This window comes from Hylobates moloch, unplaced genomic scaffold, assembly GCF_009828535.3.
Source record: "Hylobates moloch isolate HMO894 unplaced genomic scaffold, HMol_V3 SCAFFOLD_3, whole genome shotgun sequence".
NCBI lineage: Eukaryota > Metazoa > Chordata > Mammalia > Primates > Hylobatidae > Hylobates > Hylobates moloch.
In genome coordinates this window covers 172644015-172670243 of record NW_026652278.1, presented here as the reverse complement: position 1 = coordinate 172670243, position 26229 = coordinate 172644015, and the positions used below count along the sequence as shown (strand labels likewise).

Sequence of the window (26229 nt, the reverse complement as noted above, 5' to 3'; positions counted from 1 at the left end):
TCCCACAGACTTCTTGCACTGGGAAATTTGCCAAGTTCCTCACATTTTAGCCACATAAGGCAAAACTCACCGGACACATGCATTTCCCTTCTCTTCTAGCAACAATGACTTTACCCAGAGTCACCAGGAAGTCCTGTCCACTGTCAGCTATGCAGTGTGTGTGTGTATGTTTCACCCAAAATGTGGCATGAAACAGACTTCCACAAAAAACAACAGAAAGGCCTTTTTGCAGCACTGCTTGGAAACCCCTATGCTGCTTGATAAGCCTTCTTCGCTGTTTTGCCTCTGTAGGGGCCACTCCTGCCTAAGCTGGGTGGTGGTCCCCCACCTCACCTGTGGGCAGCTGATCCTGGAGGACACAGTATGGGTGAGGGGCTGCCTATTCTCAGTTGTCTCTAGGCACAAAAATTCTGCTACTTTTCTTTTTTAGGGAAGTGATTCCCTTCCAGAAAATATTTTTTTCTTGCTTCAAGTAAAATAATTTTTTTTTTTTTAAATACAGGGTCTCACTCTGTCACCCAGGCTGGAGTGTAGTGGCACGATCATGGTTCACTGCAGCCTTGGCCGCCTCAGGCTCAAGTGATCCTCCTTTCTCAGCCTCCTGAGTAGTTGGGGCTATAGGTGAGTACAACCACTCTCAGTTAATTTTCGTATTTTTTGTAGAGATGGGGTTTTGCCATGTTGCCCAGGCTGGTCTTGAACTCCTAGACTCAAGCGACCTACCCACCTTGACCTCACAAAATGAGGGCTTACAGGTGTGACCCACTGCACCTGGCCAGCACTCTCAGAATTGATCCTTGTCATGTTCCTCTCAGCCATCATTGTAGCTGAAGCCCCGGAGAAGCCACTAATTACCCTCTAATTGTCCTAGGTGTCGGTTTCTCTGTTAACATAATGGCTATAATCAGAACTCTTAACCAGGAAAATTTCCCAAACAATATAAATTCAATGAAAATATGTGCACTGCTCATACCTGGTTCCCCTGGTACTGTTGCTGCATAAGAAGTCACCCCTTAATTTGGTGGGCTTAAAATTATCATCTTATTTATGCTCTCAGAGTCTGTGGGTTTGGATTTTATTTTATTTATTTATTTATTTATTTATTTATTTATTTATTTATTTATTTTTATTTATTTATTTATTTATTTATTTATTTATTTATTTATTTATTTACTAAGATGGAGTCTCACTCTGTTACCCAGGCTGGAGTGCAGTGGCACGATCTCTGCTCACTGCAACCTCTGCCTCCTGGGTTCGAGCGATTCTCCTGCCTCAGCGTCTCAAGTAGCTGAGATTACAGGCAAGTGCCACCATGCCCGGCTAATTTTCTTCTATTTTTTAGTAGAGACGGGGTTTCACCGTATTGGTCAGGCTGACCTCGTGATCCGCCCGCCTCAGCCTCCCAAAGTGCTGGGATTACAGGCCTGAGCCACCGCACCTGGCGGGTTTGGAATTTAGACAGCAGGAGTGACTTGTCTCTGCTGAATGACAGCTGGGGCCTTGGCCACTGTGGGTAACGCAGCAGCTGGGCTGTATTATGGTCTTACGGCTCCTTTCCTTATATGTCTAGCCCTGGCCTGGAGCACTGCAGGATGAGGTCTGCTGACTGCAGCGTCCATCCGGGTCCTCCCCAGGCACTGTGGCCTCCCTCACAGCATGGCTGCCTCGGGTACTCGGACTTCACGTGGAAGGCCAGGGCTCCGAGAGCAAATGCCCCAGCAAGACAGAAGCTCAGCCGCCTTTGATGACCTAGAAGCTAGGCAGCATCGATTGTACTGCCTTCTACGGGTTGTGAGTGAGCCCCAAACCCGCCTTGACTAAGGAAGCGGAATTAGACTCTACGTCTGGACCGGGTAGTGGCGAAGTTCTGGAAGCCCGTGAGTAGGAGATACTGTGACATTTTCATCTTTGGAAAATACCATCTAGCACACCTGAATCCGCTTTCAGGGGGTGTAAGGGGATTTCCATGGCAAAATTTGAAGCCACATGTGGTCAGCGCTTTGTACTGTGGAAACAAAGTGCTCTGGGCATCCAGAAAGGGGATAAATCTGGCTGCATTTTAGCTAATCCTGGAAAATTGATCAACAAAAGCAAAAGACCAAGAAAGCTGCTTATATCAGTGTCTCCTCCCACCCTCAGCCTCCAGTAGCATCTCTACGTTTTTCAATTTTATTCGTGTCACTTTAAATAAGGTAAGCTCTCCTTTGCTGTTCTGGTGTATTTAGACATACACGTATTTTGCTATCTTGGGTTCTCATGATTATACTCTTACATCTTTGCACACTTCATTTTGACCCCTTCCTACTACTTTGATTTTCCCATTACTTTATTCAAAATTTGGAGAGAATAAACCCACTTGGCTCTCCTCTCCCTGGTTGCTCTCTCCACTCATTCTAGCTCTCTTTGCTCCATAAAATTATGCTCACTCAGGTATCACATTATTTTTATCTTCAGTTGTATGTGTTGTTCCTGTGTCAAAGAGTTTACCCTGTGGGTGCTGTCTAGCCATTTGAACATGTTGCAAGGCAAATTTATGTATGTATGTATGTATTTATTTTGAGACAGGGTCTCACTGTGTCACCCAGGCTGGAGTGCAGCGGTGTGATCATGGCTCACTGCAGCCTTGAACTTCTGGGCTTAAGCAATCCTCCCACCTTAGCCTCCCAAGTAGCTGGGACTTCAGGCGGGCACCACCATGCCCAGCTAAGTTTTTAAATTTTTTTCTAGAGACGAGGTCTCACTGTGCTGCCCAGGGTGGTCTTGGGCTTCTGGGCTCAAGTAATCCTCTTGCTTTGGCCTCTTAAAGTGCTGGGATTACAGGCGAGGGCCACCGTGCCCAACCTGGCAAATTTATTGAAAATTGGGGCAATATTGAATCATCTTTGTATCCCACTGACTAGCAAGAAGGTAAGATACCATGGCTGGCTCAACACAGCTACTACCTAGAAATACACTTCTGTGTTATTCAAACCAGGAGTCAGGAAGGAAAGCTAATTGAAAAATACCTTCTGAGTATCTGAATTGGGCAATTGCTATGGGGAACAGAATGACAAAGAAGTAGTATCCCACTCACCAAAGGAGCTTCCCATCTGCTGGGGGTGCCAAAGCATGAACGCATAGAAAGGTGAATAACCACAGCGTGGCAGGCAGGATAATGACACCCCTAAAATGTCCACATCCTGATCCCCAAACCTGTGAGTGTTACCGTACATGACAAAAGGGATTTTGCAGATGAGATTAAGTTAAAGATCTGAGATGGGAAGATGAGCCTAGACTATCCAGGTGGGCCCAGTGTAGTCACTAGGGTCCTGATAAGTGGAAAAAAGAGTCAACATAGTTGGAGTTAATGCAAGTTAAGACCGGACATGGCTGTCTTTGGAAGACGAGAGGGGCCTTGAGCCAAGGAGTGAGAGGATCTCTAGAAGCTGGCCAACGCGGGAGGGAACATAGCCCTGTCTACACCCTGATTTTAGTCTGGTGAGACCTAACTTGGACTTCTGACCTTCAGACTGTAGGATAACCCAGTTGGGTTGTTTTAAGCCACTAAGCTTGTGGAAATTTGCTATAGTAGCATTTGGAAACTAATACAAATAGCAAAGTTGAATGAGATAAGAATCCAGAAAAAAAGTGTCATAGGTCAATAAGCCAGAAATCGCCACATACTGGAGTTTCTACTGCAATCTCATATGTTCATCCGCCTCATCGTCAACGAAAACTCTCTTTTCTGGAAAATGAAGGGTGAAAAATAATGAGCTCGTGGGAAAAGCAGAGGTGGGCAGACCATTCAAAACTTAATGGAACTTATAACCAGAGCCTTGTCACTGTTACCAAGAACAGTAACGATGCTAATTGAAATATCAATATAATCGATACAGTTAAATCTCCACTGGCATCACATCTCCCTCCCACCGTATACATCCTTTGCAGTTTTATACCCTGGGCTTCTGGTTTCCTCCTTGAGAATGGAGTGTTCTTTTTTTTTTTTTTCAACTTTTATTTTAGAATTAGGGGGTACATGGGCAAGTTTATTACAAAGCTATAATTTCATGATGCTGAGGTTTGGAGTACAAATGAATCTGTCACCCAGGTAGTGAGCATAGCACCCAATAGATAGTTGTTTTTAACCCTTAACCCCCTCTCCTTCTCCTGCCTCTTGTATTCCCCAGTATCTACTGTTCCCATTTTTTGACCATGTGTACCCAAGGTTTAGCTCCCACTTATAAGTGAAAACATGCAGTATTTGGTTTTCTGTTTCTGAGTTAATTAGCTTAGAATAATGGCCTCCAGGTGCATCCATGTTGCTGCAAAGGATGTGATCTCATTCTTTTTTATGGCTACATAGTATTCCACGGTGTATATATGCCACATTTTCTTTATGACATTTCTTTCTGAGACTGACCTGCTTCATTAAAATAAAGAATACAACCTGAAGGTAGCCTGTTTGGCCAAGCATTTCTTTTTAAACACTGGGGGATACGTCTTTGCAGATTCTTCATCTTCACTTACAACTTCCCCAGATTTAAAAAAAAAAAAAGTCCAACTTAAAATTATAAAGCCAGTTCCTACTTGCACTAATGGAAGACACTTCTGCTGGTAGTCTGATTTTTTTCTTAAAGTTTTCGTACAGTGCTAAAGTTTTCTATTTAATTCTGAAAACCCTACTGCTCGTGGCATTAAAATATTAATCCACTTGGAAAAAGTGATGAACAGGGAACTGTAATTGGTAGATGCCATGAGGGCTGTTGGTTCAAATGAGGGTGGGAGCGGGTGGGGGAGGCCTCTTGCTGGAGGTGGGCTTGAGCTGAGCCCGGAGAATGAGTCAGACACGAGCTTACAGCATCACTTTCCAGGTGGAAGGAGGAAAATATGGTGCCCGATCCAACATGGGGCGTCCCTGGTGGGCTGTGTTTGGCTCAGACACCCCAGTTGGCGTGGTCCTATTGGCCAGAGCAGCCGCTCTCCCACACCCGCAGCTGCTGTTCTTGTGGTCCTGGGCTTGGGCCTGGAGAAGCCCCATCTCCAGGAGGCTGAGCCAGCCCCATGCTCACACCTAGAGGTACTGCAGCTTCCTCTCTTGACCTTCAAGCCGCTTGGCCCCAAATTCCCCCTTCAAAGCAGCCTCCTGAGCTTTTGAGGGATTGTCACTCTTGGAGGAAATAAAAATGTGGAAAAATATAGCAGAGCACTCTAGAGAATATGTACTTTCTCAACTTTTCTAGCCACCATCCTTTAAGCAATTATAATGCTTCTGGCTATCACAGGACATTGAGAGGGAAAAGGCCTTATCGACATACCAACTACAGGCCAGGTGGGCCTGCGGTACACACACACCCCGGCGTCCACAGAGATCCGGGCCTCCTGTGTATGAATGTGTGCCATGAATTTAGACCTATTTCTCGCCTTCCGGGCTCTCTATTCCTCATCCTCCATCCAAGTGGCCGTCTTGCGCAGGTAGTTCTTTTCTCTCCCCTCACCCTTTCCCCCTGCTTCTCCCTCCTCTCCCTCCCCGTTTCTCTCTGAGTCTCTTTCCCCCTTCTGCCTTCCAGCGCATCCTCTGCAATTCGAGGTGACCCTCTTCTCCAGCTGCCGCTGCAGAGCCCCAAGTGTGGTCCCCACACCCCCTCACTGTACACTTCGGCAGGAAGGCGCTTCTGTGTCCCCCCCATCCTCATCCTCCACCGCAGCTGCCCTGCTTCGTCTCTTCCTCCTGGACTCAGGTTGGCCTTGGGCCCTGCTCCAAAAGGAGCACATTCACCACAGCTTCAGATTTCCTCCTGCTGCCGCTGCTCCTCGGAAGCAAACCTGGTGACTGCTGATGGCCAGGCCTAGACCATGCCTGGCAGAGCAGCCGTGGGGTAGAGAAACAAGTCCTCAAGGGGGCTGCGAGCAGAGCCACAGAGACAGGGAAACTGAGGTCACACAACTGGGAATAAGAAGGTGGGGTACTGGGGGGCTTGTCAATGTGGTTCTTCCACAGAGGATGGAAAGCCCCTTCATTTCTGCCCAAGAAAGTATCTTCAGCATTCACCGAAATCTCCCCTAGAGGGAAGCGCCACAGGAAGGGGAACTAGGAAGGAAATACAAGCTGGTGCTTACTCCATCCCCATCACAAAGAGGCTTAGAGAGAGACTTGGGAACGATAGGCATATGCAATTTTTTAAATCACTCATTCAAGAAATAATATTGAAAAATGAGTTACAGGCGATAGATTAGTTAAGTGCCGATCAGATTGACTATGTAAGTGAATTACATTCAAATTACACACAAAGGAGCTCTATCAAGGGCAATTATGGGTCCTTCGGGAGGCTTTAAAAAGAGGAGGGATGAAACTTGGTTAAAATGGGGGCTCGTTAAAGGCAAGAGGAGTACAGAATGGTTGAGGTAACTTTCTCTGTGCCCCACTTTCAGCCCTGCTCTGCCAAGCAGGCTTGCAGGTGGGAATATTTGTTTGCCCTGGGTTCAGCAAGTCTTTGTGCTGCCTTGCCTAACCTGCTTCCAAGGTATCGGGTTTTAAGCTGGTGTGGCAAGAATGATATTGGCCTTTGTGTTCTAAAGGAGTGGCATGAAGCACAGTGGACCTTGATCTTCAATTGACGCCACAATCTCCCTAATCCACTGATCTCCAATCATCCTGCCAGATCAGCCACCCTATCAGGCGGTATTTTTCCATGTCCCATGTGCTCAAGGACGAAGCTCTAAAAGCAAGCTTGGAAGCTTACGCGATGCAGTACAGTGTCGGGGGTGGGCAGGGGAGAGAAAAGCAAAGGACTTACATTTGTTTTAGAAATTGCTGCCAAAAGATAAGCTTGTCTGTGCAACTATATGACTTCTGACACTGAGGCAGGGAGGATTGTGAAACCAGGATAGACAGAATTTCAGCCAGCAAATAAATACACATTCACTTTAGCCAGGGGGTGGGGTGGGGAGGTGGCTGGGAAGGGATTGAGTCTGTGAAGAGGCCTAGAGTAATAGTTTTTGAAGCGTTACTTATCTAGTGCTGGGCGACAGAGTTCATTTTGTTTGTATGCAGTGATTACTTGCAGTCTACATGCAGAAAACCAGTTAATCTAATGAAGCGCAGGACTACAAATAGAGGTTTCTTAATAGACCCAGGCGACTGCCATGGGCCTCACCCTGACCGCTGGGTCACAGAGCCTTACCATCGGGGACTAGGCTTTGGGAGGCACTGAGGCAAGTTGGAGAATTAGAAGAGGAGTCAGCCGTGAGTTATGTCCTGGCTATTACCAAGAAATAATCTAAAAAAATGAAAATAAAGATGCATATCAGGAGTTGGAAGCAGTGTTTTACTGAAGGACAGTCCGGAGACGTGCATTTTGTTTCCAGGTGTTCAAATGCACTTCCTCTCACTGAGGGGGCCCAAAAGCCTCCCGCTGGCTGCTCTGGGTCCCAGGTGCGTCCAGACGTTGCCAGACACACCTCTGTCAGGTGAGGCAGGCTCCAGGGGAGGAGGCCTTGGCTTTGTTAATTTTGCAGAAGAGCAGGGACTTTGATGACAATTTTTTTGATCTAATGACAAGCTATTCCCTCTACCATTAGTGTCCCGAAGGGCAAATTCTAAAACCAAGGCCATTTGATAAAGCCTGGGGAATTTATTGCAAGGCAGATGGACACAGCAGCAGCACATAAGAGCCCGCGCATGGGGCTCCAGCCCGGCCACGGCGAGGGATCCTTTCTCAGCAAAGGGCAGCACTGCTGGCTTTGCCAGGGCAGCCCTCCCGGGAAGATCCCAGAAGAGATGGTCTGAGGCGTGTGAACACTGTGAATGTCATGGACAGAGCTCAGCGTGGGACCCCGTGGGACTTCAGGTTATTAAGATGTAAATGTTGGCCGAAAGCTTATGTGTGAATTTTATTTTTAAGTTGTGACTTCCTTCCTCTCTGCCTGGGCCAGTGCACAAGCTGGAGGAGGGAGAGTCGGTATCACTCTGCAAGAGATGTTTCTCCAGGTTTCTGGGTGTGTTCTTGAGTTAATAGAAATCTGACACCACTGAGAAGTAACTGACAAATGCTTTCCGGCCCCAAGGCAGGGTGACATGCACTGGCCTGACCAATGCCATTTGGAGCTGAAGACTCCAGAACATGGCAGAAGGTCATTTCTGCAGCAGTGGTAGCTGTTCCACAGCTGAAAGAGGAACTAAAATTAAAGACAGGAAAGCAACATTGTGAAAATGACTATGGCAGCCACTGAGAATTACAAAACAGCCTCAACTATCTCCTAAGAAATGATCACTGGGGATGCATGTTTTCAAACTCTCATTGGATGCCCTGTATGTACCTGTTGTAAAGTTGAGAAATCGCACCAGCACCAGCACTGCTTTCCTGATCACCTGTTGAAAATGTGATGGACATGAAATGCCAAAAACAGCATTAAATTCCCCACCAAGAGGACATCCTCTTGGTGTCAGCGGCTTCCTAGTAGCAGTTTTTCACAAAATCGTGTTTAAAAACATTTTTCTATAGGCAGTATTCACCTAGAATGAAACACGTGGCTAGAATAGCTTATTTTATGATCTTAGATTTTCTCTGTGTTGGTGTGTCTCTCCCTCCATTTCTGAGTTCTGTTTGGCTTAAATGCGTGATGATCTGAGCACTGAGCTTTCTCACAGAACTAGGCTAGGAGGACAAAATATTGAGTTAGGAGAAGTTTTCCGCCAGCAATTTCCCAATAGTACTTTATTTCCTTTTTTGTCTTCTTTTTCTTCTTCAGAGGAAAGCAGGGTGCATTCTGGAGTGAGGACATGACTACAAGTTGTAGGCAGGAAATACTGTTTCATGACACCAACTTTTAAAAGAAAGAGACTTTAGAAAATGGTCATATTTTGGCCAGGCACAGTGGCTCAGACCTGTTATCCCAGCACTTTGGGAGGCCGAGGTGGGAGGATCACTTGAGGTCAGGAGTTTGAGACCAGCCTGGCCAACATGGTGAAACCTCGTCTCTACTAAAAATACAAAAAATTAGCCAGGCATAGTGGTGCACACCTGTAATCCCAGCTACTTGGGAGGCCGAGGCAGGAGAATTGTTTGAACCCAGGAGGCGGAGGTTGCAGTGAGTTGAGATCATACCACTGTACTCCAGCCTGGGTGACACAGCAAGACTATGTCTCAAAAAATAATAATAATGATAAAATAAAAAAGAAAATGGGCATATATTTATAGTCTACTTTTTATATTTTGTTAGATGTCACTAATTACTTAATGCTTTGTAGTTACTTAAAATGTTGCTCACAAATCCCAATGTAAGCCCATGAAATTGACCTCAGTGGTTACACTCTTCCTAAAACCCTGGGGATTTTGTTTTAAAAGGTTACTGTGTTTTTTCAGTTAGTGGGAAGATAATTATAGACCCTCCCCTGGGTGTAAGTGATGTAAAGGGTCTTTGGGGATGCGAATTAAAGAGCAGGCTCTGGCCCTGACCTCCGTATTGAGGAGGGAGGCCCCCTGAGAAGGGAGGCCTTGCTTGTGCTGAAAGGAGCTTTTGCTACGTGGGGTCCCACAGGTTTGGGTGCAGGCAGGAGGAGCGGCAGCAAGAGGGCCCACTGTGGGCCCAGAAACATTTGGCTGGGACCTCAGATTCAAACTTGTACCTTGTTCTAGAGAAAAAATAAAAGCGGCTCAAGCCTTTCTTAACCCCTGGGAGACACTTGCAGGGAAGAGGCCACAAAGAGCAAGACAGCTGTGACAAGTGCAGAGTCACCCCGGGCCCCAGGGCTCTCCTGTTTCCACACACTGTGTCCAAACTAATCATCCGGCTCTTGGCCTGCTCTGCCCAGCCCTCTTCCTGACCTTCAATGCTTACATCTCCACTCCCAAAATAGATCAGGAAGCTGCTGATGCCACGAAAAGATCTGGCTTTGGAATTAGTAAGCCCGGGTTCAAATCCCCTGGCTGTACACATTTATAACATTCGACTTTATGTTCCTACCCTGTAAAATACGAACACCAGGACCTATGATTCAGGGTGCTGGGGAAGTCTAAAGTAGGTAACATGTGTCAGACACATAGCGCAATGCCTGGTGCATGACAGCTGATCAGTGAAGGTTACTTGTCCCTCCTGCTTGTCCTAGGAGGAGCTAGTGCTGGGATTCGCCTTAGGGGCATGTGGGTGTCAGAGACAGGGCATTGCGTCCTGGCTATGTGGCTTGCCAGATGCAAGATCATCTGTTTTCCTGTTTCTAAAAAGGAGATAATGTCATAAGGTTACTGTCAGGATTAAAATGAAAAGTGATAGAGCATGCCTGTCCCATCATAGGAACTTGATACATGTTGGTTTCTGTCTTTAAACTTCTTTGAAATATGCCATCCCCTATCCCTGTGATGACCTCACAGGCAGCTGCATCCCTTGAACCCTGTACTGGACCACTGGCCACCCCTGCATCTGCCCCTACCTCTGCCTCATGCATCTGTCACTGCCATGGGAAGGGCCTGCGAGGCACTGGGTGACTCAGCCAGGTGCGGAGACAGACACGAGGCTCCATGGCAAGGCTGTGGGACTGTCCCTTACAAAACAAGCCTCCCTTCACTTTCTGTCTGTGTGACTACCCTCGCTGTTCTGTCACCTGATTTTACCTGAGGATCCGATTCTGGGGTAGGAACAAAGCTTCCTACTGAGCTCTGACCATGCTCCGAGCTGGAAATCCGAAATACTGAAGGATTTCCAATTCACAGCAGCTCTATTTTGGATTTTGATTTATTTGTTGGAGTGGTTCTGAGCTATCACAGCCTCCCACTTGCCCCCTCCCCAGGGCTGTTCTTGGAGACGGCAGCATGATTTGAGCCCACGAAGGAACAATCAGGCTCAATAAACCTAAGAGAAAATCTAAGAATAATCTAATGTGCTCAGTGCTCAGGTCTAAAGAGGAAGTGACCTCATTTCATAAGGGACAGTCATTGCTGGTTCAATAGAAGAGCCTTTTGCATTATCACAGATGTGGCAGATTAGGTGTGTAATCATAAATAAAATAAAAAATGGTAGACAATTTTGAAGAAAAAACCAGGAGCATCTTTTGAGATTACTTAAGGGAATACAAGGAATCTATGTATCCCTTTGCATAAGATGCCCCATACAATATATCCAGCCCATCAGGTATTTAATGAAGCACTTTCAAGTGGATAAGAGGCAGGAGACCAGAAAGATTCCACTGGTATTCTGCAAAGTGGAGTGTGAAATGCAAAGTTTTTTTTTTGTTGTTGTTGTTGTTGTTTTTTGGCCAGAATTTACACATCCGATGCCAAACCTAAGGAGGACAGGAGTAAATGGCCAGAAGGAAGGGGATTTGATTGTCAGATGGTTAAATGTGGTGTGACAGTATTCCATTAAGAATTTTCAAACATTCAACATACGTTCACTTTGCTTCAACGAGACCCAAACGGAAAGCATCTAGAGATGCACCCACGCAGCAGCGCTCTGCGAAACGTCTGTGTTTCACATGGTACTGCCTATTTGCCTGTCGGCTCTCAATGCCCGCCCCCCCCCACTCTCCCTGCCCTTCTCTGTAGGAGCTGGAAGCCTGCAAACTACATTTCCCAGAATCCCCAGCCAGCTTGCTTCCCGGTAGCCTCTGCCAATGGGAGACACTGGTGGGAGCTTGGAAAGAAGGCAGAAGGGAGAAAGAAGCTGATTTTATTTCTCTTTCTGTTGAAGTCTCTGGCAGTGGCAGCAGTAGCGGCAGTGGCAGCAGTTGCGGCAATAGCAGTAGCAGCAGCAATAGGTGACTGAGTTTCTGCTCAGGTGGAGTTTCAACAGCAGTGGGGGCAGGGAGTGCTCTTGCAGCCTCTGCAGCCAGGGCATTCCTAGGCTCTGATCTGGCAGCATCAGCGTCCGTGACAGGCAGCCCTTGGTGGGAGTTTAGTTTCCTGGCTTCCCGAAAGATTTCCAAGAACGGCCGTGGAGCAGCGAGTATCACAGCAGCCTCAGCCACAGAGAAATCACCGACTCTGTCTGGATCACACCGTTTTTCCTTTTGTTCAGCCAGCCTTAGGATGGTAGTAGCTGCCTGCAGTTACTAGTCTCTGAATGATCTCAGCTCTCCCCTTTTATTCTCCTCCAGCCCTTCAACACATTTGCAGCCCATTTCCTAGGTTAACTTTCTTCTACTTGAAATTCCTAGAGTAGTTTCCGTTCTGCTGACTGAACACTGTCCAGTATACACATTTATAAAGTAAACTTAAATTTTAAGGCAAATCAAATACAATCTCATTTTGTTTAATTCCTTACCCCAGTTGCATTTGTGGGCTTATAAAAGGAAAGAATAAGCAAGTCTTTCTCCCAAAAGTTTGACAACAAAACTCAGTTCCTTGTCATATACCCTGCAGCCTCCACCAAACAGGTCACCATGACAAATATTCTTGAACAAGAGACTTTCTTTCGAGTGATCTCTGTTCATAACCATAATGACATTAATAGTACGTACCCGTTCAATAAGTGTCTTTTATATATTAGGCATTTCAAATATGTTATTTCATTTAGTTATCAGTTATAATAATTATCTATCTGTCTATCTATCTATAGACAGGGTCTTGCTGTGTCACCCCAGCTGGAGTGCAGTGACAAGATCTCTGCTCACTGCAGCCTTGACTCCCTAGGCCCAAGTGATCCTCCTACCTCAGCCTCCTGAGTAGCTGGGACTACAGGTATGTGCCACCACCATGCCCAGCTAATTTTTGTATTTTTTTTGTAGAGATGAGGTTTCACCATATTGCCCAGGCTGGTCTTGAACTCCTAGGCAGAAGCGATTCACCTGCCTCAGCCTCCCAAAGTGTTGGGATTTCAGGCATGAGTCACCGCACCCAGCTTAATTGGCTTTTATTAGCAATTCATAAACTGGGCAGCACCTAGCTGATAAAATAGACAAGAGCTCCACTGGGAATGGCAGAACAGTAAGATTCTGTAAGGTAGTTTGAGCAGGAACAAGGAAACAGCATAGTACAAAAAGCAGATTGGTTAATATCCGCTTACTTGGTTACTTCTGGTTATCTTGGTTACTTCAGGTTGCTTTCATTGTGTGGATTAAAGCAGAGGGAACTTCCTTTATCATGCTGACTCAGGTTGACTGGACTCCTTTTTTTTTTTTTTTTCTTTTTGGTGACCTGGCCTGTTTTGGGATTTTCCTGTTTTTTAAAGTTTTAGTTTGATTACATGGCACTTAACATGAGTGACTCCGTTTGGGTTGGCCTGTTGGGGCTCAGTGCAGGAATTCAGTCCAAATCAATGGTCTCTCCCAAATTTTATTCAACAGTGGCTACGCACCCTCTCTTTTTAGCATGCATACCTTTTGCCGTGTGACTAAGCCATCCTTCCTATCCGGTGTCGCAGTCTATTTCTTCACTCCCCAGAATTTAAGATGGTCTTGTGAATTACTCTGGCTTACAAAATGAGCCAGAAGAGATATGTGAGTTCCAGAGGTCAGACTCAAGAGGTCTGGCAAGTTCTGCCTTCACCCACTTGGAACATTGTCCTTTAAAGGCCCTGAAAGCAGCAAATCTCTCCTGCGTTGGAGGATGAGAAGCCACATGAAGAGCCCCAGACAGCAGCGCAGTACCAGCTTCCAGAGATGTGAGTGTGACCGTCTTTGACCTTCTAGCCCAACTGCTTTCCCTGAGTGCAATGCATGAGCAGGCCAGGCAAAACTAGAAGGGGAAGCTGCCCAGCTAACCCACAGAAGTATCTGAGATAAAAAATCATCGTCTTAAGCCACTAAGTCTGTTATGCAGCAATATACAGCATTCATTCAACTTTTGTGTCATGAGTACTCTCATTTCTTTTGTAAGTTCTTTTGGGGTTCAAGTTAGCTCAAATCAGTTTCTGATGCTTATGACCAAATGCCCCTATGTGATAGACTTTGAGGGGTAAAGAAGCTTGCTCGGATCACACAGTGATAAGTAGCAGCACTTCATCTTGAACCCATCTCTGTCCCACTCACTTTCCACAGGTCCTTGTCGCCTCCCTCCCTAATCCCTTCCAGTCTAGTTTTCTCACTCATTTTAGCATCTTGAAGATGCCTGACCTTTTGTAACAGGCGCTTAGAAGAGGCAATAATCAAGCTGTGAGCTGGAATACTGGGTTTCTCATCCAATAACCAGGTTGGCAGGTTGGTAACCATACAAACTGGAGAAATAGTGCGCTGAGCACAAAGTGGTATTTTGAGAGTTATTGAAATATAATTGACATAACAATAAAAATACAATATTTAAGTGCATGTATTTCAAGTGTATGATTTGACAAGTTTGGTTATATTATATACACCTATGAAACCATCACCACAATTAAGATAATGAGCATAGCTATCACACACAATTTTCCTTGTGCCCCTTGCTAATTCCTCCCTCTCTCCTGCCCACATCTCTCCTTTTCCCAGGCAACCCCTGATCTGATTTCTGCCGCTATCAATTCGTTTGCATTTCCTAGAACTTTAAATAACTGAAAACATACATTAAGAACTCTTTTTCTCGGGCCGAGTATGGTGGCTCACACCTGTAATCCCAGCACTTTGGGTCGCCAAGGCGGGCAGATCACCTGAGGTCAGGAGTTCGAGACCATCCTGGCCAACATGGTGAAACCCCGTCTCTACTAAACATACAAAAATTAGCCAGGCATGGTGACAGGCATCTATAATCCCAGCTACTCGGGAGGCTGAGGCAGGAGAATCACTTGAACCCAGGAGGCAGAGGTTGCAGTGGGCTGAGATCACGCCACTACACTCTAGCCTGGACAACAGAGCAAGACTCCGTCCCCAAGAAAGGAAAAAAAAAGAACTTTTTTTCTCCAGCTTCTCCCACTTAGCATAATTATGTTGAGATTCAGCCGTGTTTTCCTGTGTATCAATAATTTATTTCTTTATATTGCCAAGTGGTATTCCATTGTATGTATATACCATAGTTTGTTTATCCATTCAACCATTGAAAGACATTAGGGTTGTTTTCTGTTTTGGGTTAATAAAACAAAGCTTCTGTGAACATTTATCTACAAGTCTTTGTGTGGATATAAGTTTCCATTTCTCTTAGGTAAATATCTAGGATCATAAAATAAGTATATACCTAAATTTTGAAGAAACTACCAAACTGTTTTACAAAATGGTTGTATTATTTTACATTCTTGCCAGCCTTGTGTGAGAGTGTCAGTTCCTTCACATTCTTGTCAAAACTTGATGTGTTCAGTCTTTTTAATTTTGACCATTCTAAAAACATGTAATGGGGCCGGGCACGGTGGCTCACGCCTGTAATCCCAGCACTTTGGGAGGCCGAGGCAGGCAGATCACGAGGTCAGGAGATCGAGACTATCCTGGCTAACGCGGTGAATAATACTAAGAATACAAAAAATCAGCTGGGCATGGTGGTGGACGCCTGTAGTCCCAGCTACTCAGGAGGCTGAGGCAGGAGAATGGCCTGAACCCAGGAGGCAGAGCTTGCAGTGAGCTGCGATTGCAACACTGCACTCCAGCCTGGGTGACAGAGCAAGACTCCATCTAAAAAAAACAAAACAAAAATGAAAAAAAAAAACAAAAAAACTCACAAAAAACATGTAATGGTATCCCATTGTGGTTTTAACTCACATTACTGTCAGAGGCATTGGAACAAGAGTGACTCCATCTTGAGCAGGGGCTAGACAAAATAAAGCTGAGATCTTCTGGGCTGCATTCCCAGGAGGTTAGGCATTCTTAGTCACAAGATGCGATAGGAAGTTGGCACAAGTTACAGGTCACAAAGACCTTGCTGATAAAACCGGATGCAGTAAAGAAGCTGGCCAAAACCCACCAAAACTAAGATAGTGATGAAAGTGACCTCTGGTTGTCCTTACTGCTCATTATATGCTAATTATAATGCATTAGCATGCTAAAAGACACTCCCACCAGTGCCATGACAGTTTACCAATGCCATGGCAACATCAGGAAGTTACCCCACATGGCCTGAAAAGGGGAGGAACCCTCAGTTCCAGGAATTGCCCACCTCTTTCCTGGAAAACTCATGAATAAGTCACCCCTTGTTTAGCATAAAATCAAGAAGTAACAATAAGTATAAGCAGCTGAGCAGCCCGTGCTGCTGCTCCGTCTATGGAGCAGCCATTCCTTTATTCCTTGCTTTCTTTGTTTTTTGTTTTGTGTTTTGTTTGTTTGCTTGTTTTGAGACAGAGTCTCCCTGCGACACCGAGGTTGGACTGCAATGGTGCGATCTTGGCTCACTGCTACCTCTGCTTCCCGGGTTCAAACGATTCTCCTGCCTCAGCCTTCTGAGTAGCTGGGACTACAGGTGTGCACCACCATGCCTGGCTAATTTTTGTATTTTTAGTAGAAATGGGGTTTCGCCATATTGGCCAGGCTGTTCTCGAACTCCTGACCTTAAGTGATCTGCCTGCTTTGGCCTCCCAAAGTGCTGGAATTACAGGCTCGAACCACTGAGCCTGGCCTACTCCTTTGCTATCTTAATAAACTTGGTTTCAGCTTACTCTATGGACTCGCCCTAAATTCTTTCTTGTGCAAGGTCTAAGAACCTTCTCTTGGAGTCTGCATCAGGACCCCTTTCTGCCCTTTCTGATAACGGTACCATAATGACAAATACTGTCGAGCATATTTTCATGTAATTATTTGCAACTTGTGTATCTTCTTTGGTAGAGTGTCTGTTAGAATATTTTGCCTATCTAAAAAGTGGGTTTGTTTTCTTATTATTGAATTTTGAGAGTGTGTTATATGTTCTGGACACAAGCCCTCTATCAGAAATATGGTTTGCAAATATTTTCTCCTAGTCTGTGACTTTTCTCTCTTAACAATGTCTTTTGAAGGGCAGGTGTTTTAAATTTTGATGAAGTCAGATGTATCAATATATGATTTTAATAAATCATGCTTTTAGCATAGCATTTAAGATACCTAACCCAAGGTCACAAGAGTTTTCTTTTAGAAGTTTTAGTTTTAGGTTTTGAATTTAGGTATATGATCCATTTTGAGTTATTTTATATATATTGTGCAAGGTAAGGACTGAGGTTTTTTCTTTTTGTATATAGAGTACCACTTGTGCCAACATCATTGTCGTAATGATAGGACAGAAACCACTGTCTTTTCTCCACTGACTTGCTTTTGCATCTTTGTAAAAAGTTGGTCATGCAAATGAAACTGACCCACTTTTCCCATAGAACTGATGGGAAAAACTTTTTACAGTTTTGTTGTTTTTTGTTTTTATTTTTGTTTTAATAAACATTGAAATGGACTCTCCTGGTTTTAAAGCTTGCAAAACTTACATTTGTCTTATCTGAGTTTCTTTCTCAGAAACCAACTGTCAGGCCTCCCAGATAGTATCAGAAAGCTGAAGGTTTCCAGATCACTGCATCCAAACAGCAAGGTGCCAGAACACTGATTCAACTCTCACCTGCCTATCGAGCAACTCCTACATAAACTCCTAACTTTATTTGGTTACAGAGACAGATTTTAGACTTGTCTCCCATATCCTGGCTGGCATCATCAGCAATAAAGCCTTTCTTCTTGGCAGTACTTGTTGTCTCAGTGATTGGCTTTCTGTGTGGTAAGCAATCAGACCTAAGCTGAATCCCTGGCATTCACCAACACGTAAATGTGCAGTTCTGTTTCTGGACTCTCTTTTCTGCTTCACTGATCTGTTTTTCTAACTTTATGCCAAAATTGCACTAGTTTGGTTACTGTTCCTTTATAATAAGCTTTGAAATAATGTCATATTGGGCCTCCAAATTTGTTCTTCTTTTTGAAAACTGGTTTGGCTATTTTAGGTCCTTGCATTTCCATAAAAGTATTAGAATCAGCTTATCAATTTCTCCAAAAAAAAAAAGCCTACTGAGATTTTGATTTGGATTGCACTGGATTTATAGACCAATTTGGGGAGAACTGACATCTTAACAATATTGAGTCTTCTTCCCATGAACAAAGTATATTTCTTTATTTGTTTAGGTCATCTTTAATTTTTCTCAATGATGTTTTATGGTTTTCAGTATATAGATCTTTCAGAGTTTTGTCAGATTAATTCTTAAGTATTTAATATTTTTGACCTAATTGTAAAAGGTATTATTTCTTTCCATTTCAATTGCCAATGGGTTATTGCTAGTATATAGAAATGCAATTGATTTTGTCTACAACTTTGCTAAATTTATGTATTAGTTCTAGTAGCTTTTTCATGTGAATTCCATTGGCTAGTCTACATAGACAATCACGTTTTCTACAAATAAAGGTAACCGACATCCTTGTCGTATTCTGAATCTCTGGGGGAAAATCCAGTCTTTTACCGTTATGTATGGTATTAGTTTAGCTATTTGTAGAACACCTTTTATAAGATTGAGGAAATTCCTTTCTATTCTTTTTTTAAGGAGAGTTTTTTTTTTTTAAGAGAAATGGATGTTGGATTTTGTCAAATGCTTTTTCTATATTCATAAGGATGATCATATGTTTTCTCTTTTTCAGTGGTGAATTACAGGGATTGGATGTTAAATGTTAAACCAACTTTGAATTCCTGGTATAAACCCTACTTAGTCATGATATATTATCTTTCTTATATATTGTTGGATGTGATTTGCCAAAATTTTTGTTTAAAACATTTTCAACTTTGTTTATGATGAATATTGGTTGGTTGTTTTCTTTTCTTGTAATGTCTTTGTTTGGTTTTGATGTCAAGGGAATATTAATCTAATAAAATCATTTGGAAACTCTTCCCTCTGCTTCAATTTTTTGGGTAAGTTCATGTATAATTGGTATTATTTACTCCTTAAATGTTTAATAGAAATCATAATTGAAGCCATTTTGGCCTGATGCTTTATTTATGAGAAATTAGCTATAATATATTTAACAGTTATTTTGGAATGGTATTTTCCTTTGGAGTAGAGGACTTTCTTTAACATTTCCTGTACTGTGAGTCCTCTGATGAATTGTTTTTCCAGCTTTTGTATGTCCCAAAATGTGATTACTTCAGCTTTGTTTTTGGAAAATATTTTCACTGGATATAGAATTCTGGATTGATTGGGTTGTGGTTTTTTTTCTGCACTATATTTTCTCTTGTATATCTCTGATTTTAAAAAATCTGATGTCATCCTCATTTTCATTCCTTTGTTCATAATATCTTTATTTTGAGGTGCTTTTTGATCTTCAGTAATTTGATTATGATGTGTGTTGCTAAAGTTTTGTTTGTGTTTCTTATGCTGGTTTTTTTTAGCTTCTTGGATCTATGGTTTTATAGTTTTCATTAAACTTGGAAAAAATTTTGGCCATTATCTGTTGAAATATTTTTTCATGCCACCCTCTCTCTCTTCTTTTTCAGCAACTCCAATTACATGTCTATTAGGCACTTGAAATTGCCCCATAGCTCACTGATGCTCTGTTCATTAAAAAAAAATTTTCCCTCTGTGTTTCCTTTTAGGTAGCATCTTTTGCTATGATTTCAATTTCACTTTTTTCCCCTTCTTGAGTAGCTAATCTGCTACTAATCCTATAAAGTGTTTTTTTATCTCAATATTGAACTTTCCAACTGTAGATGATTGGAGTCTTTTCTAAATCTTCCATGTCTCTATTTGACCTTTTAAGCATATAGAATACAGCTATAGTAACTGTTTTAATGTCCTTTTCTGTTTATTCTATTGTCTGTGTCAGTTCTGGTTTGATTTCAGTTTATTGATTATTCTCTTCATTATGGCTAATGTTTACCTCCTTCTTTTCATGATGAGTAGTTTTTTATTTGGTGCCAGCCACTATAATTTTATCTTGTTGAGTCTTGGGTATCTTTGCAATCTTATAAATGTTCTTCAGCTTTGTTCTACAATACAGTTAAGATACTTGGCAACACTTGAATACTTAAAGTCTTGCTTTTAAGATTTTTTAGGTGGTACTACAGCAGTGCTCAGTTTAGGCATAATTATTCCCCACTACTAAGTTAAGACCCTTCTGTGTACTCTATTTATTGCTTCATGAATCATGGTCCTAAATGTGGCTGGTAAGAATAGGTACTATTTCTAGCTGTGTGCGAGTATCAGACGTTGTTTCTTCTAATCCATTCAGGTGGTTCTTTTGGCCTTGGGTAGTTTTCTGTCATGCATGCACAAATCAGTACTCAGAAGAATACTTAAGGAGGTCCTTCTGCGAAACGCTAGAACTCTGTGTGTACAAATCTCTCCTCTCTGGGAACCTGCTTGTGAGTTCTCACTGCTCTGGTTTTTCCAACCCTCAGCTCTGTCTCCCCAACTCAGGGAGGCCTTGGGGCTCCACCAGGGTTCCCTCTCCCTATATCTTAGCCTCACAACTCTTTCACAGTAGTAAATTTTGGCCACTGTATGGATGATATTATTTATGTCTCATCTCTTAAGCATCAAAGTATCATTATCCTTAATTGCCTGGTGTCCAGTACCTTTAAATTGCTATTTAATATATTTTGCTTTTTTTTTTTTTTCAGGGAGGAGGGTAAATCCAATCCGTCTTGAATGAGTGTATGTATTAGTTTTTATGCTGCTGATAAAGACATACCTGAGGCTGGGCAATTTACAAAAGAAAGAGGTTTAATAGACTTACAGTTCCTTATGGCTGGGGAGGCCTCACAATCATGGCAGAAGGCAAGAAGGAGCAGGTCACACCTTATGTGGATGGCAGCAGGCAAAGTTTGTGCAGAGAAACTCCCATTTTAAAACCATCAGATCTCCTGAGACCCACAAGAACAGCACAAGAAACAGCACGGGAAAGACGTGCCCCCAAGATTCAACCATCTCCCACTGGGTCCCTCCAACAACATGTGGGAATTATGGGAGCTACAAGATAAGATTTGGGTGGGGACACAGAGCCAAACCATATCGGGGTAGAATGGTATTAAAGAAAAAGATTTTCTGATGCATATTAAAGCAGTAAGAAAGATGTTATTCAAGATTATTGCAATAGGTATCAAGACTGTTGCAATAGGAGAGAGGAAATGGTTGAGCTCAACTCTGAATACAGCAAAAACCACTGGAGATTTTTAGCCAATGAGCAGAATGGGAGGAGAAGAGTCAGTGGATGGAAAATTACTAAGAAGAGAAATCAAAGGTGGGAGGATTTTCCCTAAACTGACTTAGCAGGACTCTTGTTACAATTGGACTAGGCAAGCTGAAGACAGGATGCAAGGACAAAGCTTGTTGAAAAGAGGCCTCAGAGGAGCTCGTCTAAAGTTTGGTCAAGGGGAGGGTCTTTCTTGGTCCCTCCTCTTGTTCAAGGGAAAAAGAGACATTCTTCTTTTCTTTGCACAATATAAGTCAATTTCTCATTTGGTGGCCTTTTTTTCATTAAGGACAAGCTGAGCCCCCTGTCGAAACTTGGTAGCAGGGCAGCCAGTTGAGAAGATTTCTAGATGTCAAAGCATCTTTAGATGATGGGGTGAGGACCGCAGTGGCCATCCCATGGATTTTCTGGTTTGCAGTTTGAATGTCCTTGGTGATGGCATAGACATCAGTGTCACAGTCATGGTTATTTTTCTGAGCAGAGTGTAGAAGCATCCAACTTCATCTTGAAGGGCTTCTTTAGACAGTCACAATAAAGATCTGGGAAGTTAGGTTTTAGTTCTCAATGATGCCAAATCAGGACAGTGAGAGAAAAATTAAAAACCTCAGTTTGGAGAGTGGTAGCCAGATAGCAAAGGGAACGAGAAGAACTGAGAATTTGGTAAGGACTGACAAGCTATGCATGATGACAGGATCCCATTCAATTTACAAGTAGATAACAAAACCTGAAAGACAAGTACAGGACCAGAATAATAACCCATAAGAAGGTGCTATAGTTTTTATAAAATATCTTTCTACAGTCATCCCCTTTTTTTGATCCAAATTAACCAAAGTAAGATTATTCTTGTTTACAAAATAAGTCTTGTCTCATTACATTTGACCTACTTATTTACATAATTGCAGCAAGAATGGCAACTGACCATGTAGGCTTATTTAAGTTTGCATTGCTGGAACTTTTTACAAGTAATCTCAGATTATGCTTTCAAGAGTTCTTGAAGCTATAAAGCCAAGTCAAGCACCACCAGGCCTTATCTACAATGCCTAGAGATTCAGATGGGTTCTTCTCTTCTTGAGGTCCTAAAAACATCCTGAGTTTCTTTGGCCTGCCAGAAAGTCACCTTCCTGACTCACCTGTGAGGCTGGGAACTCCATAAGCCAGGTACCAGGCAGACTTTCCAGGAGGGCTTCATACGCATTGGCTCCATAAAGTTAACCTTAGTTCCTCAAAACTGTCTGTTCATATGTGATTTTATGTCTTATTCTCAGTTAGAAATGCAGAAATCACCTGTCTTCTGCGTCGATCAGGCTGGGAGCTGCAGACCGGAGCTGTTCCTATTCGGCCATCTTGGAACGGACCCCCATGTCTTATGCTCAAATAAGACATTTTGGTCAAAGCCTTGATTATCTAATCAATTTTTAAAATTATGTTCTGTTACAAAAACGACAGATTCTTATTGAACCCATATAAAATAGCATATCACCATTGATATGGGTTGGATCTGTGTCCCCACTCAAATCTGATGTTCAATTGTAATCTCCCAGTGTTGGAGGTGAGGCCTAGGGGGAGGTGATTGGATCATAGCGACATTTTCTCATGAATGGTTTAGCACTGTCCCCTTGGTGCTGCTCTTGTGATGGTCAGTGAGTTATCGTGAGATATGGTTGTTTGAAAGTGTGTAGCGGCTGGACACGGTGGCTCACGCCTGTAATCCCAGAACTTTGGGAGGCCAAGGGGGCAGATCACCTGAGGTCGGGAGTTCGAGACCAGCCTGACCAACATGGAGAAACCCTGTCTCCACGAAAAATACAAAGTTAGCTAGGTGTGGTGCCGTATGCCTGTAGTCCCAGTTACTCGGGAGGCTGAGGCCAGAGAATTGCTTGAACCTGGGAGGCGGAGGTTGCCATGAGCCGAGATCGCACCACTGCATTCCAGCTGGGTAACAAGAGCAAAACTCCGTCTCAAAAAAAAAAAAAAAAGAAAGTGTGTAGCACCTTCCCACTCTCTCTTTCTTCCTTCTGCTCTGAGTATGTGACGTGCCTCCTTCCCCTTTTGCCTTCCACATGACCAGAAGTTTCCTGAGGTCTCCGGAGAAGCAGAAGCTGCCATGCTTCCTGTGTAGCCTACGGAGCCCTGAGCCAATTAAACCTCTTTTCTTTATAAATTACCCAGTCTCAGGTATTTCTTTATGGCAATGTGTGAACGAACATCTAATACAACCTTGAACATAAAAATACTCAGTAATAGTTTCTGAATTATGGAAGGATTAGGAAAAAAGATAAATGTTCCATTTTTGTTATAGAAATATATCTACTAAATTGTTACATATTATAGCTAACTTAAGAGAAAAAGAAAAGGGGTTCCTTATGTCCAGAAAATAGAACATTAAGAACAAGCAATGTTCCAAATAAAAAGCCATAAAAAATTATACTCCTTCTTCAGTTGATTTAGTCCTATGTAATTAATTCCTGTTTTGCTTGATCATGGGTTAGCAGTTTCATGAACTCAACTAGAGTTTCGAAAACCCTCACTCAGTCCAGCAGTATGATATTTAAGTTTTTTAGGCCATATCAGTATCAGATGGGGGCTGGGGAGGTTGATAGGTAGAAAATTATTAAGAGAAGTAATTACCAAGAAAAATATCAAGGGGAGGGGAATTCTTGCTAAACGGACTTTAACAGGATTCTTGATGAAGGCAGACCAGTGTGATCAGAGATCAAGGTTGGGGGACTCTCACTAAACTGGCATAGCAGGATCCCTGCTAAAACTGGACTAGGCAGGCTGAAGCCTGGGTCCAGGGATGGCGCCTGTTAAAAAGAGGGCTGAGAGGGGCCTTCTAAAGTTTGGTCACTGAGACTGTCTTTGTCAAGGGCCCTTCATGTGTAGTATTTATGATGGTATTTTGTCTGGCATTAATAGAGTTAATATTGTGTGCCTTTCACAGCAAATCAAAAAATATCAGAGCATTTAAGAGTATCAAGATATCATGTTGACCTTGGAACTGATAGCTTGAAGCAAAAAAATAAAAACATTTCTGCTTAATTCCTCTGATAAGCCCTTGAAATAACTGAACTCTAACCCTGGTAACCGTCACCGACTTCATAAGGTTGATGGAAGGCACAGGTAAGAAGAGAAAGCCATAACTGTTTGAAGATGGGCAGCTTCTGACCAAGACTCCAGACTGTAAGGGCAGGAGAGAGAGAGGGCTTTCCTAAGTCTTGAGCCCAGGTGTATGCCTGGATCCGCAGTGTGGGCTCTGGAAAGAAACAATCAAAGATCCCAGCAAAAATATTGCACTGTTTCAATCCATGTGTAAAAATGTTGGCATAGGTAGTGGTATTTATCTCTGGGTTTTTAATTGACAACCAGGAGCAGCGAGTTAATATTGAAGGGCCCTCTTCAGGAATGAATACACACACTCCAGGGGTGGTCTGTTGGAATTCGAAAGACTATTAAGAAGCTCCTCCTTTGGGAGGCCGAGGCAGGCAGATCAGGAGGTCAGGAGATCGAGACCATCCTGGCTAACATGGTGAAAACCCATCTCTACTAAAAATACAAAAAATTAGCCGGGTGTCGTGGCACACGCCTGTATTCCCAGTTACTCGGGAGACTGAGGAAGGAGAATCGCTTGAACCTGGGAGGCGGAGGTTGCAGTGAGCCGAGATCACATCACTGCACTCCAGCCTGGGCGACAGAGCTAGACTCCATCTCAAAAAAAAAAAAAAAAAAGAAGCTTCTGCTCTAGCGTCAGCTATAAGAACTTCCTCTATCCTCAATGAACGCAGCAGCTTTGCTATCTGGCATAATGGATTTTAGAAGTCATTTTCACTGGTGAAGTAAGAGTTGTTCAAAATATTATGGGCTGACTGGAAGCACTGTATCAGATTGCATCTCCTTGCATAAACAGGGTATTATGACCTAGAAAGCCTAGTGGATAATGTATGCCCTTCCAAATGTTGTCTCTGGTTTGGGATTTGAATCAGGACTTGTATCCACAGCTCATAGGAAGATTCCTGCACCTGACCCTGACTAGACATGAAGCTAAATCATGCTGTTCGAATACTGTCACATCTGCCTTAAGTGAACCTGTTATGCAAGGCACCTGTCAGTGTGCCAGCAGAACAAAGCACCAGTACTTGGTTGAGTTTACAGAACTGGTTGTACCACGTTTTTGAGCCTGCTGGCTTCTAAATGTTTGCTTTATGGCCGAATTCAGTCTGAGACTTGCTTTCATTGTAACATACCACCTGGTATGAAGCTGAGGAGGCCTATAGCTCTCACTTACCTCTATTATGGGCCAACATACATGTGTTTGTATTTCTTAGCTTAGGGAGGTTTCAGAAGCCCCGAGGCTGGAGTAAAGCATGGTTACAGGCTCTTGTTGTAGCAGAAATGTTGCTTACTATCTTTCTATGACCCTTTGTATTTCTGTGTATTGGTTATTCACCATTAATAATAAACCGCCTCAGTTCTGTTCTTAGAAGGACGTTGAACACTAACTATATGACATTGAGCGAGGATGAATTAAAAGGGGGCTCCCGGGAACTCCAGGAACTGTTTTCAAAATGTGCCTGTTTGTGTTTATATGGTAACGTGTGGCTGCATCCATTTCACCTTTTGAGTAACACTTAAGGCAAAGCTGAAATTCTTGCCGTCAACAAAACCCCCAAGGCTACAATTTCTACCCAGCCTGTTTCAGAAAGCATGGAAAACCTCCTCGATTCCAGCTTATTTTTGCATTGAGGCTGGTATTTCATTTGTTTGTTCTTTCACTTTCTTTAAGCACCACTGCCCAGTGTGGCATGAGTACTGCTTTCTTTCTGCTCCTAGTGTCACATCTTTTTTTGGGTTGTGGGGGGACGCAGAGTTTTGCTCTTGTCGCCCAGGCTAGAGTGCAGTGGCGCGACTTTGGCTCATTGCAACCTCCACCTCCTGGGTTCGGGTGATTCTCCTGCCTCAGCCTCCTGAGTAGCAGGGATTACAGGCATGCACCACCACGCCCAGCTAATTTTTGCATTTTTAGTAGAGATGGGGTTTCACCATGTTGGTCAGGCTGGTCTCAAACTCCTGACTTCAGGTGATCTGCCTGCCTCAGCCTCCCAGAGTGTTGAGATTACGGGCGTGAGCCACCGCGCCCGGCCCTAGTCTCTCATCTTTGTACCACACGTATACCTTTGGTTTTGTAAGTAAGAAAATGCTTACCCCCTGCTGTCGACTACACTGTGAGATTCCTTTTGAGAACCCCACAAATAAAG

The 26229-nt window shown here is 43.4% G+C and overlaps 1 protein-coding gene across 7 annotated transcripts in view; it reads left to right on the top strand.

The window, feature by feature from the left end:
* Window positions 1-15272, top strand: part of IRF2 (interferon regulatory factor 2) — a 125659-nt gene extending 110387 nt beyond the window's left edge. For 6 of the 7 annotated variants that reach the window (XR_009212966.1, XR_009212968.1, XR_009212962.1 and 3 more), the window contains 5 exons: window positions 503-621; window positions 1571-2192; window positions 12529-12650; window positions 13483-13572; window positions 14375-15272. The gene's annotated coding sequence lies outside the window, so the exon portion shown is untranslated. The remainder of the gene's footprint in view (window positions 1-502; window positions 622-1570; window positions 2193-12528; window positions 12651-13482; window positions 13573-14374) is intronic. The other variant, XR_009212963.1, reaches the window with a different exon arrangement.
* Window positions 15273-26229: the final 10957 nt, after the last annotated feature.